The sequence below is a fragment of the Falco punctatus genome (genome assembly GCF_963210335.1).
Source record: "Falco punctatus genome assembly, chromosome: Z".
NCBI lineage: Eukaryota > Metazoa > Chordata > Aves > Falconiformes > Falconidae > Falco > Falco punctatus.
Window position 1 is genome coordinate 80,524,749 of NC_137586.1, and position 16,723 is coordinate 80,541,471.

A 16,723-nucleotide genomic window follows, 5' to 3' on the forward strand; every position below is an offset into this window, starting at 1 on the left:
CTTCCAGACTCCGGGAGAACTGAGCTAAAAATACACACACGGAGCCAGGTATCCACGTGTCGTGTTTACCCTCTCGAACAGCAAGCCATGCAAGAGCAACTGGAGATGGAAAGAGAAACCTTACACATGTATTTCCAACTAATGAAAGAAGCTACACAGCATTTTGCTTATACTAGAGCTTTTCTGAATTCATTGAAACACCTGATGACCTCACAAGGTGAGGGGTTTTGGTGAAATTCTGACTATTTTGGGGCCAGATGTATTCTCAGAAGTCTCCATCTTTTTCTAGGGTAAGTTCAGAAATCACTTTTAAAAGAAAATCAATAAATGCAGGAAGCATAAGGTGAACAGTTAAGTGACGAAAGCTCAGCACCAGTTTGCCTCAAGTGCCGGTACCAGCCCCGCTCTTGCATTGCCCACTTCTGCTCACGGTGTGCCACAGACCCAGCAGGACGATGACCTGTTTGGGAGAGTCCAAGTACACCTCTGCTCCAGGTCCGGGGACAATACAGTGGTGCAGAGCTCAGTAAATAAATGCAGCAGCCCAAAAGACAAAGTTATGTACTGTACAAGCCCCGTGTTATTAGCTCTTTTTGCCACCGTTTCATTGTCAAGCTACAGCATCCCGTTAGATATTTTAGCTGTTGCACGTTTTACCGCAGCCTGCTTTGGTAAGCTGCTTATTCCTATGTGTGCTCTTGTGATAAATTTTATCAGTGCTCAGCTGAAGGTTTTTCCACGAGGCAGCTGCACAGTGGCTTTTTATCTGTTGTGGCACCCCCCAACCAAAATGCAAAAATTATGGTGGTTTTTTTTTAAAAAAAAAAAAAAAAAAAACAACTTAATTTATGTTGTGGCATTTCTGTCCGTAGATGTTGAGTTAGCAGTTTGTGGTCCCAGAGGAAGCTTACGGGAAACAGGGAGCCTAGGCACAAAGTAAAATATGGCCAGGATAAAAGCGACAACAAATCGTAATTAAAAAGTATTAGAGGTTGTCCACTTCTAAAGAGCAAAGAAGGTTTGATACCTGCTTTCTCATTTCTCTCACCAGTTGCACTCATGGTATATACAGCTCTCACATAGCAACTGGATAATTCTCTCTACATTTTAGTTCACTCGTTTTAAGTAAAAACTGCTCTCGGCAACAACTTCATTTTAAAGGACAACTGACCAGAGAGTGTGGAAACTCAAAACTTAAAGGCCCTTTGCCTGTGACTTGTGATGGATTAATATCTGTCTTCCTGCCCTATATTTTCCATCTTTTTACACCTTTATTTGGATCTTATTTTTACCACTCCTCTAGAAGCTTTCCCATCAATGGCACTTGCCAGAACATTTACTTAGTGTTTATTTCTTTAATCACTCTGTTCTATAGTTCATCAATTAAAATGCTTTCCCGCAAAGTTCCCTGAGGTTTGTCCGCCAACAGGGGTATTTTAAATAGGATAAATAATGCCATATAGTAAGTTTCTAGCATCCATAATAGAGAACTTTAAAGATCATCTGCAGGATTAGTTTCACTGTTTCAAGCTACTTCAGTTTTCTTCTAAATGGAAAAGTGTCACATACAAGTGATTTTTCAAGTTTCCTTTCTTAAAGAAATCATCCAAGAAAGTATATGTCAAGCAAAATTTTGCCAGCCGTTCCTCTGTCCTCTGGATTTTAAGGCAATGACTATATACTATGCTCATTACGAAGGAAACATTTTCTATTCAATTTCAACTATTTCAAAAACACCAATTTATTTCAATAGGCATCATCCAAATAAACACCAGTTGCTAATGTTATTTTGAGGTTCCATCAGACTTATGAGGTCTTGTATCACTGAACTGAGAAAAGTTCATGTACTGAAACGCTGTAATTTTATAGAATTTTTTGTTATGATTTACTCAATATTGATTTTAAATTGGATTCCTCCAACTGCCAAATTTGTACACCTAAGAGTTGTTATGGCTCTGAGGTAGTATACCAAAATATATATTCTTCAGGTACCAATATGTATGTGTGTGTATACATAAATATATTTAACTCAATAAATATTCCTCTAAAACACCTCAATATTTAGCCTATCCTGGATATGTATTTACCCAGTCTACCTCCCATGTTTACCTAAGTGATTAGAAAAGTCTCTCAGGCAAACAGGGCAGGTTTTATAACCTTCCATGGAAGTCTTTGTAAATTTGCTTTTTGAAGAAAAAGATCACTTTGGCTTCTTACTCTGTTAATTTCCTTTCATTTTTTTCATATATAAAATTATCCTCCTTGTCCTTCAAGGGAAACTGGATAAATAAATTTTAAAACTATTCCCAGTGTCTGGATGCTTTAGGACCAGGATTCATCAAGGGATTTAAACTTCTAAAAAAATGGCCCTACTGACTGCGTGGGGAATTACCACATGTCCAGAAGGCTTGTACTTAAGGTCCTTGCTGAAGGTGTCCACACATCTTTTGTTAGTGGACAGCAAATAATTTAAGAGCACTGTATTAACAGCAATGAAAGAAAATGCAAAATTAGGAATGTCGCTGGAAAATGTGAAAAGGATGCCTTTAAGATTTTAGTCCTCTTGTTTAGCAGTAGGTGCTTTAGACACAGAGCCTTAGCTGATTAGGTTGCTTTTTGATGCACGGCATCCTGGAGCCTTCCTGACTTTCCTATCTAGTGAAAGTAAGGCCGTACCCCATGGGGGAGAACAAAACCTAAACAAAACAAAATGTCTCTAAACTAGCACCAGATTGTACAAATAAAACATGGGGACTTGCTGTTCAAAATATGTTTCAACAGGAATTGTGGGGAAATGTGAACATATATAGTAATGAACTCGCGGTACAAAAGCGGAGCTTACCGCAATTCAGTTTCCAAACAATAGCATTTTTTGTGGGCTTGATCCTCAGAACTGCTGGGCACTTTAAACAATTTCCATTGACTTCTAGGGGTGAAGAAAACAGTCAGTACTTCACAGCGCTGAGCCACATGTTCAGAGTGCGTATGCGAGAGCCAGCCAGGAGCTCCAGCCAGAAATGCTGGCTGCATCTTGTTAGCCGCAGCAAGAGCTTGCATATTAGACCTTAAGTGCTGAGCCTATTGTGAGCCTGGAGAAGTTACAGTATTTATGGAAATCAGCCTGGAAACCTTCCCTGCATTCACCTTCAAGCCCTACCAAGTTAGATTATGCAAGTCCTTTTAGATACTTTGAATAATTATGGACAATTAAGGGATATGAACCAAATCTGAAACCTTTGTTTATTCCTTTCATCAATAAAATACTCAACATGGCTCAGATGGAAAACAACAGGGGGGAATCTGCTTCTTACGACAGCCTTGTTTATTAGTACCCCTTGGCAATGGATTTTTTAATAAGCTTGAGCCTATCAGCCTTTGCAAGTTGCAGCAGAAAAGGGTTAAATATCCCTGAAAGTGACCTTATGGGAGAAAACCAAATTTTTCAAGACATTATTCGTGGAGGCTTTGAAGTAGGCTTGAAAAACTGGATTCCTTTTTCGTATTCAGCATGTACAATGTGCAGTATCTGTAAGTAGTAAAGGAGCAGTTCATGAATTCAAGGATCTATGGTCAAGCTTGTCCTTCAGTTATGTAATATTAATAACATAATATAATAGTAATATTGAAAACTATAACTATTGTTTATAATGTTATTAATGTTGTTATTACTATTATGACTGTGAAGTTAATCCATAATTTGCTGTTGTTGAGGAAAGACAAGATCTTTTCTTTTAGTCAACCATGAAATATTAAAATATTATAGTTCCAAGAAGAACCTACTACCTGAGAGCAAGAAAGGTCCACTAGGAACCCTAGTAAGATGATTATATCCAATCCAGAAAACAGAAGGATAATGTGAATGGTAAGAAAGTTATGAACTGCAGAAATAAATGTCAGCCATGTACGAGTCCTGTTTTCAGAAATGTTTTGAGACTTAGCCCACTGATGTTTGTAAAGCATTTGTGTGATCCTTGAGTATCAGAGTTAAAGGAATGCAAAATATTGCAGTTAGATGTCAGATATGGCTGAAATGCAGAACAAACAGAAGACAAAAGATTTGCCCTATACTTGCCCCTCAATAAGCAGTCATCTATTTGTGGAATATTTATATTATTCTTATTAATAGACATGTGGAAGCTTTCTTCTAGAGTGGTTATTTGCAAACCATCTACAGCCTATGATTTGTAATGCTTAGAAAAGCACCAGAGAGCAAAATTGCAATACATTGAATTCATGGCTTTTGATAAAATTTTTCTAGCTATGCAGCACAAGGTCTTCAAGTACATACAGTATCTCAGATGCATCCTCTTAAAAAATAGCAGTATATTATAAACAAATGCAGCTGTGTTTGGAGCCCCTTCTGAGCTGCATATGAAGTCTATAAAGCAACCATCTTTCACTTCTTGAAAATTACAATGCTAATTAAAAACTGCCTGGTTGATTCCTGGTTGTATTAATAAATGAGGAAGACTTTATTCCACTGCAATGGTTTTCTGTGATATGGCATATAAGTTCTTGCACAACAGGATCCAGATAGAAGACTCTGAAGTTATTGTCTGTCTTTCCAATGCTTCTTTGTTGTTACTTCCAAGATTTTCTTTCCAGTTCAGGACCTTGCAACTTCTAAAACTTTTCAGCAGCATTTTAAAGATAAACAGATTGATTCCAGATTGTCTGCCAGTCATGCTATATCCTGTGTTAAAACTGATGATGTATGGATGAGAGGAGATTCAGGTAGGACCTAAAGCACATATGGTCAACACACATTGTATTCAAAGGAAAAAAGAATTCAAAATTCAGAGAAACACTTTTGCCTTTTGAATCTTTTGGCTTAAACTCCACACTCTCTCTCCTTGAACAATATCAGATAATTCTTTTTACCTGTGGCTTGCTATCTTTGCAAACACTGAAGAATAAAAATCATTTTGAGAAATGGCTGAACATGGGAACCGGTGCTCAGTGGTATTATTGTTGCAAGTATTTACTAGGTGTCTTATTGCTCAGTCCTAACCAGACAGATCCAATCCTCAGAACATTACCTGCCACCATCAGCACTGCCTGTTGGATATGAGATGTCACGGTTTTGCCAGAGCATCTGATCTTGAGACCTCATTGCTGGAAACAGCCATCATATGCCTTCACCATGAGCGCTTGCTGATGTCCGTTCAGTTTGCAGCATGCCCAGCTCCATCATGTAAACCTTACGGTTGCTTTTCATTAACTGGTGTATATTTTTATATGACTGCTGGTATACTAGTTATAAGGTATTCTGATTTTTTTAAAACAGTATTTTATTCAAAGTAACAGTATTTGAAAGAATGAGTTGTGAATAACTCTTCTGATTTTGAGCACTCCAACAGACACACTAAGTAGTGGTAGTAATATGCTTACTCTTCTTTCACAGATATATAGGAATAAGGAAATATGGTGGTTAGGAAATCTAATTTTTTGCACAAAAAGCAGCAGTGGAGTGACTGTTTTCCCCTATTAAAGTACCGAGACATCTTAAGCCTGGTAACTGGGGCCACGATCATACGTTTTTTTGAAGTAAAAATCATCCACTGTGACCATCTGAACTCATCTTTGAGTCTAAACCATAACCACACATATGTAAACCACCATTGGGCTGACGGTGAAGGTAACAAATATTATGACTATAATGTCTGCAATAATTGATATTTAGGGGGGATAAAGAAAAACTTTGTTTCTAAGCAAGAGTTCACAAAGTTCACTCCAGAAAACGTGTATTACACTAAACTGCTTCATCACATGGAAAAGGTTCGCTCACATTTTGCACATATGTTTGCACATTTGTTTTGTTAAAACAAATGATGATGTCATTCACCTATAGCAAGATGAAGCTCTGCTGTATGACAAGCAGCTGCTTTCGCGTTAAATCATCCCTGGCATCTCTGAATTTACTCCTCTTGTTTCAAGACTGTTCTTTTTTCAGATCCATACCTGCAGCATTTCATTCATGAATTTAACCTCTCCAGTGCAAAGAAGAGGCTGAATTTCATTCTCCTTGCCTGAAATTCCATGAAAGAAATTATGGTGTTTCAAATAAAAGATGTACACTTCTATGTGCTCAGCACTTGCTGAGATGGTGGGGCCTGCACCCAGACCTTATGGGTCTTTCCAGTCATCCTCATCATGTCTCAGCCCAGGAGAATTTAAAATTTAAACAATCCCAAAGCAAAAAGCTTCTTCCCCACCATAACTAGGTAGGTACATACGTCCGGACACACTAATCACAGAATACATTAGGAGGGACAGTTCTGCAGTTACAAGAGGCCAAGCTGGCCTCTCTGAAATGACGGAGGAAGAGGGGTTGTCAGCCTGTCTCGGGATAGCTGGTTGCATTTCACAGAAGAGCTCAGTCTGTCCACCTTAGGATCGAGGAGCACAGATGAGGAATAGGGCTCTGGAAAATGGAGTGAATACTTGAGAGTGACATAGAGATGACAGGCAGCTACTAGGTGATAACTGAAACTTTGCAATGATAATACTTCTCCTGCATTTGTAGCAATCACACTAAGAAATCTGGTGACAATTTAGTTCTTCCAAATTTTGCAGAGAGCTGATGCAGCTCTCTCTACAGAAATCCTTGGCTGCCAGGATTTTGTCAGCAAATGTTTTGAGTGCCACAGTTCAGAATAGCCACTGTCTCTCTAAGAAGGCTGGAGGTAAACAGCAAAACCACATGGACAATGTTTTTGGAGGTAACTCTTGCCTTTTCATTGAACTTATTCCTGTCTAGAGTAAAGGTGGTCCCACAGACAATGCATTCCCAGTCATCTTTTGCTCATAGGGTCCTTTAGGATTTCAAGCCCATGATTTTTGCCACATTTCAATCTGAAGAATGCTGGTTTGGGTTTGGGGTTTTGGGGGTTTGTTGGGGGGGTGTGTGTACATTTGGGTGGGTTTTTTTTCAATTTCTCCTTCAGTTTCAAACAGAGCTAAAGTTAACATGGGCACTGTTGTTTAACTGCTTCTGTTTGCCAAGAGAAGATACTTCAGTGCATCAGATTTGCAGTACTTTCATACCAGAACCTGTGACTACATTACTGAAACTGTGAGAGTAGCATTACAAAATTGGGTGTCACTGCAAAAGCATGGACTTGGTTTTTTATAGGTCTTACAACATTGATGTATTTTTATAAATATGTTTGAATAACAATAAAATAGTTGTTCAAGAATTTTTGTATTTGGATAATCAGAGATTTCCCATAGCACTAATAAAAGTAGACCAAGATTTAGGCCTTTGCACTGCCCCAAGATTCCCACTACTGCTGAAGATTAACCGTGTATCATTGAAATATTCTTTTTCATTTTCCAGGGCTCAAAATTGAACACAGAGTTCCCAAAAGGCAACTTTTTGAACTCTGAACTGTGTGACCCAAGCAAAAGATGTAAAATACAGAGCCAAGACAACATTTCTTTTTCCTTCTCTCCTAATTGTCAATCATTCTGTTCACCAGAAATTTCCAAATATAGAATTATTTTGTCTAGCACCTTTTGGCCAGCAAGACAAATTCCTCTCCCTGTAGCAACATTAATGAGGAATGCAATCTTGGCATGTGATGTCAAGTCCCTACCTCTTTCTATTCTCTTTTAAATTACCCTCCACACACTTAGTTGAATTCCGGTATTCAACTAAGTAATTGGGAGAACAATTAAAACCCTTTCAGATAGGCTGAAAGATATCCCATATGGGTGAATGTCTGAAAACACATGCTCTTTGGTGCACTACCTCTGCCTGATGGTTGCTCTCTGCAAGCATATGTATGAACCAGAGCCAAACTTTTCTATACTTACTAATCATCTCAAGGGCTCCAGGTTTCAGATGCCCAACTTGAGGCAGTCAAAGGTGAGCAACTCCTTGTCTGAGAAAGCAAGTGTCTTGAGCTCAGCTCCCAAAAAGTAAGACTCCTAATGTAATTTTAGTTCCTTGCAGCTACTGAGCCCTGGATTGTACCTGGCATTGAATTTTGTGGACTCTACTACAGTATCAAAGAGGGAAATAATACACCTCTCATTTTTAAGAAACAAAAGGTTAAGCATGGATCCATTTCCTTTCATGTCACTACTCTGCCTCCCTGTTTCTCTAACAGGCTGAGTCCATATTTACACAAGCTGCATATCCCCCATCTATCATGAGATGCCAAGCAAGCTTCCCTCTCGATCCAGGTTATGAAGCGAGGTGACGTTCTTGAAAAGCATCTTTAGCAGAGCTCTTTTGCATCTTCCTCACCCCTGCTGAGCCCGGAGTGTCTTCCACTCCCCAAAAACTTACACAGAAGCACCAAGGAAAAGAGGCTATACAAGACATATTTAATTTTTATTGTAGGTACTTAAATAAAAAATTACTTCAGCAATTACACCTATATTTAAAACCAAAAGAAAATGTAATGTTTGGGCTGATCCATTAGTTTGTCATTTAACAGTCTTTGTAGCTGTCCTTTAACAATTACAACTGTAGTACAATGTAGAGAGAAGAATGACAAATGTTTTGTGGAAGTGTAAAAATAGCAGAGAAAGCAAAAATTGTCTTAAGCCAACTACTTACTACAAAAAGACATGAAATAGTATAACAGCTCGGGGAAGAGGGAGGAAACAAAAACACAGGCTTTTTTTCTACAGTGTGATCCCTTTTGTCAGTAAGTCTACTCTCAGAAACTGGGCATTTCCTCCATCCCTCTTTCCTGCTAGGGTTAAGCTCTAGTAAAATACGATTCTAGTGTACCTCAGTCAAAAAGATTCAATTACTGGTCGTGTCATGTTCTAAGAGGCCAGAAAAAAAAAAAAAAAATCGGGGTTTTTTTTTCAGTCAGATCAGACCTGATTCAGAGCACAGGCACTGGAACAACCAAATCAGCACAAACTCTTCTCAAAGGGGTGGGTAGAGAGCTCTTATGGGTGGTGGAGGGTCCATGAGAAACTCATCCTCTAGCACACATCGGCGTCAGCATCAACTTACTACCCAAGCTGCTACTTTTGCGCTCTAAGGTCAGGGAGAACTTTCAACTCAGAAGTTTATAAAGACAATGCATTTTTAATAAAGTAACATAAAAACTGACCTGATAGGGAGGTAAGAAATTAAAGAAAGAGGGACCAGTGTACCCCAGGTGTGCCAGGCTGCTAGCAGCTATGGACCACAAATATTTCAGACCAGAAGATTCAATTGTCCTGCATAACCATTTGCGCTCTTCGCTGCAAGAGCTAAAGTGCTATTCCTGAAATTAAAAGCTGTTTAACACACAAAAGACCCAATGTTCTTTGACATTTATGTGTTGCTGATTATTCTTTGTCGATGGAAATAATCCTGGCTGCTAGATGGCTTGACAATTTTTCTCGGCTGCTGGTACAGGTGACAGCTAATGGATTGTGCTGGTGGGACGTCCCCTTTGCATAAATACCAGATTTCTTGACCATGATGCTTTCAGCTGGAAATCTTACTTCCCTGCCCAAAGATTAATAAATGCTATTGGAAGACAAGACCCAGAAAGGAGATATTTGAGCAACTTTGCTTTGTCAACTGCCGTGAAAGCTGGCAAGTACTATAGAGTTTAGTCCAAGAGGACATAAGAAAAGGTTGAAATGCATTACTTAAAAATAACAAAGACAATCTTAAGTGTGAAAATTACAAGTATGTGTCTTGAAAGCTTTCCACTGAGTTCAAAACCTTATCTTTTTTCTATAAATCTGGTTACTGGACATTGATACTCCAAAGAAGTCTTAAAGTGCCTTTCTACAAATAAGTTACTTTTGCATTAATGATTTATTGAGTCAAGACCTTTCCTTCACAAACAAGTGTCTATTTGCTGTACCTGTTGGAATCCAAAAGAATAATATATGTGATGCCTTTGAAACTGAAATGTGCTTATTAACACTGTCTCACAAAGCCAGTGAATGTTGTTAGTAAGAAATGACAGCGTATGGTTCAACTGCACATACTCCACTGCTGTCAAATTACTCAGTATAAATACATCAGGTAAAATGGGCACCCAGCTAAGTGAATTCTTTGCTGATAGGACTTTCACTGCCTGTTATTTCTCTATTTTTTGCAACGTGATCCAAAGCTCATTAAAATCAGCAGAACAGAAATGCACCCCTCGATTTCCATCTAACCCCAAGAGCCAATAAAAATGGAGGGCATCAAGTGCATATGCGATCAGGTCCCGACAACAGTAAAGCAAATTATACTAATTAATCTTTTCAATCACCAACCTAATACGGCAAGAGGCAGATGATTGATTATTTTTTGCTTTTAAGACAAACCTCCACTGGAAATGGTCAGAATCTTTTTGCCTAATCCTTTTCTGAGGAAAAAAAATAAATAGTTATACCTTTTCATAACTGCAGTTAGTCAAAAATTCAGGGACTTGCAGACTGTTCTAGCTTGGGACAGAATAACTGTGCTTCTTGGCAAACAACGTACATGTTGGATTCCTCCTAGATTAAAGGAAGCAAAACTAGAGACAAAGACCTCGCTCAAAAATATAAGATACACCTCATGGCAGGAGACAGCCCAAAAGCTTCCTCTGCACCTGGAATGGTCCCATGCTACCATAACCATGTGGAACTGTACCATACTACCATAACCAGGCCACGGAGTATGTCTTTGGTGGTTTTTGTTGTTTCAGTAGTCACTATGCTCAGGATCAACCAAAGCAGACCATTTTCCCCACAAGAGTCAGAGAAGTAAATCACAACATCACAAAATACGTCAATTTTGAAACTCAAAAAAATATATTGACTCTGGAAAAAATGTCCTTACAGTGGCTCTCAGGTCTGCTGGGCCATTCTGGAGCTGTGAAGTGTTTTCAGTCATTGTCTTTCTCTCTCATTGAAATTATTTGCTTTGTTCTCATACAAAATAAAAGAAAAGAAAAGAAAAACCACACTTGGAAACCTTGACATTTTTGTGCAATGTAATTCTTCTTCTTCTCTCTTAAGCCCCATCACTCTATACCCAAACCAATGACATTGCCATTAAGTAAAGGAAACTAGAACAAGGTATTTTAGAACTACATAGTAAATAATATTCTAGCCTTAAAAAAACTGTTGATACTACTGCATTGGCTACCACCTTGTTGAAGAACAGAGCAGAAAAAACTTTAAAGAACAATAAAACAACACAAGGACAATTTGTAAGTGTTGTTTTGAAACGTGTAAATAGTGCTGTCAGTTGATGAGGATTTTTTTTTTTTTCATTTTGTACATTTACATTTTCCAACTGCAGTTTTAGAACATTTCACTGCATGCTACTATCAATCATCCTTAGCCTAGAAATGTACTACTGTACATTAGTAATGCTTAATTGGCATATTTAAAGTAAATAGCTACTTAGTTTTGCTGTAAAATCTTTGGGAACAATTTTATGATACCACACGGCATTGTTTGTTCCAAGAGCAAATATTCAAGTCTTGAATGTTAACTCTGATAGAAGACAATTAGAAGTATCGAAATACTCAGATTGCCAGGCTACCGTACAACTAAATATAGGTCATTGGGATATTACCTGCCAATGAAATAAATGTGTCTCATACTCCATACTTGAAAATTATTTGAGAAGTAAGAAGGAAAGGTCAGCCGTAAAAGAAAAATAATAATTGATGTATCTTTGACGTGACCAGGAAAAGAAAGATAAAATAAACATTTATAAAAATCAGGGAAAAAAAGGGGGGAAAAGGAGAGAGAAAAAGACAGGCAGCGAGAATAGCAAGCTGGAGAGCCGGAGGAAGAGAACAATGGCACAGGGCCAGATCCTGCTCTCAGTTACACGCAGGCAGCATTGCAAGCTGAAACTGCATGGGTGTAACTGAGAGCAGAATGTGCTTCCCGGTCTGCTGCTTGTTTATACCAACTCCCAAAGATCTATTTTCACATCAGGTATAAACATCATTCTCTCCACATGCAACTTCTGCATTTTCTTCTATGTAACTGTGGAGGAGTGAGTCTGCTACAAACAAGCAATGTGGAATGAATTTTTAGGAGCGTATAGCCAGTCCACCATCTTTTACTAGACAGATCTTGGCCTGATTCTCCTCTAAGATGTCTTGTAACTGTGCCACGGACTTTCTCTCTCCCTAACAGATTTCCCTGCCGCTCTCATACGTGCTTTCAGATAAAGGAGTAGACGTGCGGCACATGCTGCGATGTGCACTGGCAGTCAGACCGCTGCACGACTGGCAAAACGCGGATGGCACTCTCCGTACTAAGTGGTACGTGATGTTTCATTTATATTTGCCAGCTGGCTAATAGTAGCCAAATGTTTGTTGCAAAGAGCGAGAGAGAGAGAAAAATAGCCATATCCTTTGGCACACAGAATAATAATAATCCTCCTCCAGAACAGGCTGGCAGTGCTCGAGCCAGAGGCATCTTTCCGACTCTGAGACACTATTAGATTCTCCACCCTTCTCTTCTAAATTCTGCAGCAGATTGTTTGGGCTGGAGAGAGATGGAGACAAGAGGTCCCATCTGGTACCAGTTCCTTATTTCTTTGTAGCTCTATAATAGCTCCAGGTCTTTTCACAGTTCATTCAGGAGAGCAGGGGAAGAGTTGGGTGAGGGGAGGCTGTGGTCCCGGGTAGTCTACAGGCCAATCATCTTGTTATTTTTCTTTTGTATCTCCTTTCTTCTCTTTCCCTCCAGACTGGCAGGAGTTAATAGGCATCTGCTCTCCTGCATTCACAGCTCTATAATGCAGACCTGTCAATAGTTTCCACACTTACTGAGATTATTTTATGGGTAAGACATTATACAGGGCTAGACAGAGCTAGTGTGAAAAATAACTTTTACACGACTTTTTTTCCACACACACACCCATGACTATGTGCCTTATTTTTTTCATAAGACCTAGAAGAAAACTTTTCGTTCTTACATATTTTTAAGCCTGCCTTCCCAACAACCTGCCTCCACAGAGGACTAACTGCATGTCTGCAGCACCTTAATTTCAGACCCAGGTTCTGCCAAATGACAGTCAGTTTCTCCTGCTTTGATGCACAAGAACGGGTTTTGTTCTGTAGGTCTCTGTTTTAATATTAAGCACTACCCCGCAGGCAGAGGTGATGGAGTAGACTTGTAAGATGTCCAAGTAAATACTCAGCAGCTTGTTCATCCCTCTCTGTTCAAGTGCTGATACTCATCAATCCTGGGTGAACCCAGAGTTTCAGTAACACTGAATCCTGTCACTGCAATTAGACAAGAAATGTCAGCAAAGGAAAAAAACCTTCCTGAGAAATGCTCTGGTTAAGACAGCAAAATGTGGGCTTACAGGCTCTGCTGGAAAGGCAAGAGCCAAGCACCACCGCCATCCTGCACAGAGCAGACACGGAGGTGAGGATGTCTCAGATTTCGGTCTCAGCTTTCACGGATGAACCCACGGACACTGCTAGATGCAGACCAGTTTCTAGATGCAATGCTCTCTTTTTTTTATTTATTTTTTATTTCCCCCATTTCAGTGAGCTGAGACAGCTCTGCTTTTCAGAGGAAGAGGCTAGGCGGAGACAGGGAATTAGCAAAATTGAATGGCAGGTTACTTGTTGGGCTAGAGGTGTTATCCTGCATGTGGTCCCCTCTCCAGACCAGAGAGCAGAATGAGAGAAAGGCTCAATCTCCTTTTTGATTTTTGTTTCTGTTTAAAATTGCTTTGTGTGGAGGGGGAAAAAAACCAACAGTTGGAACCTATTTAATGCAGCAGTATTTAATTGCAGCAAGGCATAGTTTCAGTATGATTTCTTTGTCAGTTAATATTGTGCACTAATTATTCATAAAGGACCTGAGACATCACTTAGATACCTTTAAATTAAAAGATGAAAGGCTGATTTTATGAACAGGAAATCTAAAACTGTATCCTTCTCTTATTATTTTATCCTTGAAAAGTAGAGGTTCAATTATTTATAAGCTCTATAACAAATATTTGGGAAAAGCAAACCTTTGCTGCAGTAAGAAAGGAAACAGAAGCAAAATAAACACAATTATGTTACAATTCAAGGAACTAATCTGAAAGATGCTGAGTGCATGCTGAGTAAAACAGAATGTACTAAGGATTTATTGGATTGGACAGGACTTGAAGTTGTTTACCACACTGAAAGATCATACTCCAAAAATATACTAAACCATTATTTTTTTTCAACCTGAGGTGGCAAAAGTTTTGCATTGAACCCACAACTGTTTCCCTTTAATCAGCTGTTTGGCTGCATATATGATTTGCTGAAAAGAGGAGTTCAAGGGTGACTCAAAATTCTGATTTTAAGTCCATGTTTTACTGTGTTCTTAGCTATTAAAGATGTGGGGGGAAAAAACAGACCCTTTATTGTGATCATAATTTGCAACAGACAAGTGATCATTCCCTATCAAAACCTTGGAGGAAGGTGAGAGAAGCAGTAAATCTATTGACAAGGTTTAGGACACGTGTATGCCTTCTGATTCACAGCTAGCTTTGCCTTGTTTAGTTGACTAGCATTGATTTGCACGTGGTTTAAGTGCTGATATTTAATTCTGAACTTAAACGTCAATTAAACAATCACTGACAAGCCACTAGTGATATTTTGATTATTAAATCGAAATACATTGTGAGTAGTAAGAAACTAGGAATATAAATATCATGTAAATTGGGTAAGAGAAAAGAATGAATCTGCGTTTGTCCTCCAAGCCGGTTGCTCTCTGATTTGTAGGCACTTTTCCAATATGCCTAATATTCCATCAAAGACATCCGATCTAATAAAGCTGAGAATATTTCTGAAGTGAGAAGGCTAGCTATTGATTATTAAGTCTTCTGTAATGCTGTAACCCACTGAGACAAAACACTGCTGGGAAACAATAAGAGCTGGAGGGCACCTGGCTTGTGCAGGGAAAGGAGGAAAAGCAGGCATTCTGCTGCTATCTGATTTAAATTGACCACTTAAAAGCAATGTTTGGAATGTGCTTTTTTGGAAGGAAGTGTGAAAGAGCTTTGGGGAGAGTAGGGAAGGTGGAAAGCAAGAATAAACATCTCTAATGCTCAGAGAAAGTGGATGTGTTGCAACTGGTACAGTAAATATAAATAATTTGAAAGAATTTCATTATATGTGAAGGATGAGCTTCTATAAATATCTACTGGACCAGATAAACTACACTACAATATCACACTCCAAATAACACTAAATAAGAAGCTTGATGGAGAAAATACTTCTTGTTTTGATCAGCCCAAATTCATATATCCCTCCTCATGCCCCCTAAAGTTGGGAAAAAGTAGAAATTATTTTTTCTTTATATGCAATATATGTTATTCTGGAAAGAGGTATGTTTATATAAAATGACATAAAGTGCTGATACCGAAGCAAATAGTTAAAATGGAGTGTTTTGATGTACCTTTTAGAAATTTTCAAAACCCATTCAGATGAAAATAAGCATTTGTTCTGCCCTAGAATTTTGTTTCCATGGAGCTGATATTTTTAATAATAATTAAAATCTACAGCTTTTTTTTTTTTTTTTTTCCTTTTTTCTTTTTTTAAATGTCTCTTCCCTGCTCACTCTGGACAGTGCATGTTCAATGCCCTGATATTCCCACCGGTGTGAAGCATGCCGGTGTAGGCTACATTGCAGAAAAGAGCACTCGCAGGAGAGGCATAACACAGGAGTACAATTGTCTAAACTGCTACTAATTGCTCAGCAGATAGAGCGGAGCTATCTTCCAGTGCACACAAACACATTTTAGCTCTAGCACATCTGATCTCTTCTTGCCTCTAGCCTCTGTCAGGGAGATTTGCTAACTATATCCCATGGGAAAAGTCACATGAGTTTGACTCAACTCCAGCTCTGACAACTGGGATTCCCTGCAGTCACAATTGCTGTCGCTCAAGTCCAGTGCTCTGTCTGCCCTGCAGAAAAGATTCACATCTTGCAGGAGAAGTATGAAAATTGGTGACTGATTAAGTCCAAACCTTAAATGGTATCCAGAGAGCCGGTTAGCAATGCAAAGTGAGTGATAACTCATACATCAAATGCATGTGCATTCATTTACCCTATTATTTCAGACGGACAACTAAAGGTAAAATGGAAACACAGGTTTCCAGCAATGGAGAGCCAGTGCCTCCAAATCTTAATTACCTTTTCTAGACAACATCCTACTTAGGTCCTTGTTTAGTATACCCAATAATACAGTTGTGCTGGTGACACACTGTGGAGATCTGCCGGACTAAGCTAAGACTAAATGTTGTCACTCATTGTGTAGTGATGCATTGACAAATGGAAGTTAACAATGAGAATGAAAAGTTGGTGTTGCAGTTTGGGTGAAATCTATTTCACCTTTAGGAACAGATCATGCAGTAGGTTTCAGAAAGGTAATATCTGCCTTTCTACGAATTTCTCTCTGTTTCTCAAAAAGAGTCTGCATTTTGTTCCTACACAGTAGTCACCAGGAGCTCCCTAACCAGCAGTTCATAGGCTTAGTATTTCCCTTACTTATTTTTTTGTAAAGCATGTCTTTTAATCCTTTTCAAGTAACCAGGTAACGGTATGCATCTTTTCCAGAACCAACAAGCTCGTCGTGTGTTCTTTGGTTTTCTTAAATTGAATAATAGGGGTGTGCTCAGAATTTGCTGCAGCTAAAACCAGGCACTTCTATTAACTCTGCGTTTCAAACTCTGATTTGTATAATGCATAGGTTTTCAGATCTTTCCAGATTTCAGTTGTGTAACACCAGTCCTTAAGTGACTCTACAGTAGTGTCTGGTGCA

General features: G+C 38.8%; 1 long non-coding RNA gene across 4 annotated transcripts in view; it reads left to right on the forward strand.

Annotated features, from left to right (window-relative positions):
- LOC308056325 overlaps positions 1 to 16,723 on the forward strand; it is a 55,789-nt gene that overhangs the window by 27,027 nt on the left and 12,039 nt on the right. For 3 of the 4 annotated variants that reach the window (XR_013924780.1, XR_013924781.1, XR_013924782.1), the window contains one exon: positions 1 to 16,723. This exon is cut by the window's right edge. This is a non-coding gene — a long non-coding RNA (uncharacterized lncRNA). The other variant, XR_013924783.1, reaches the window with a different exon arrangement.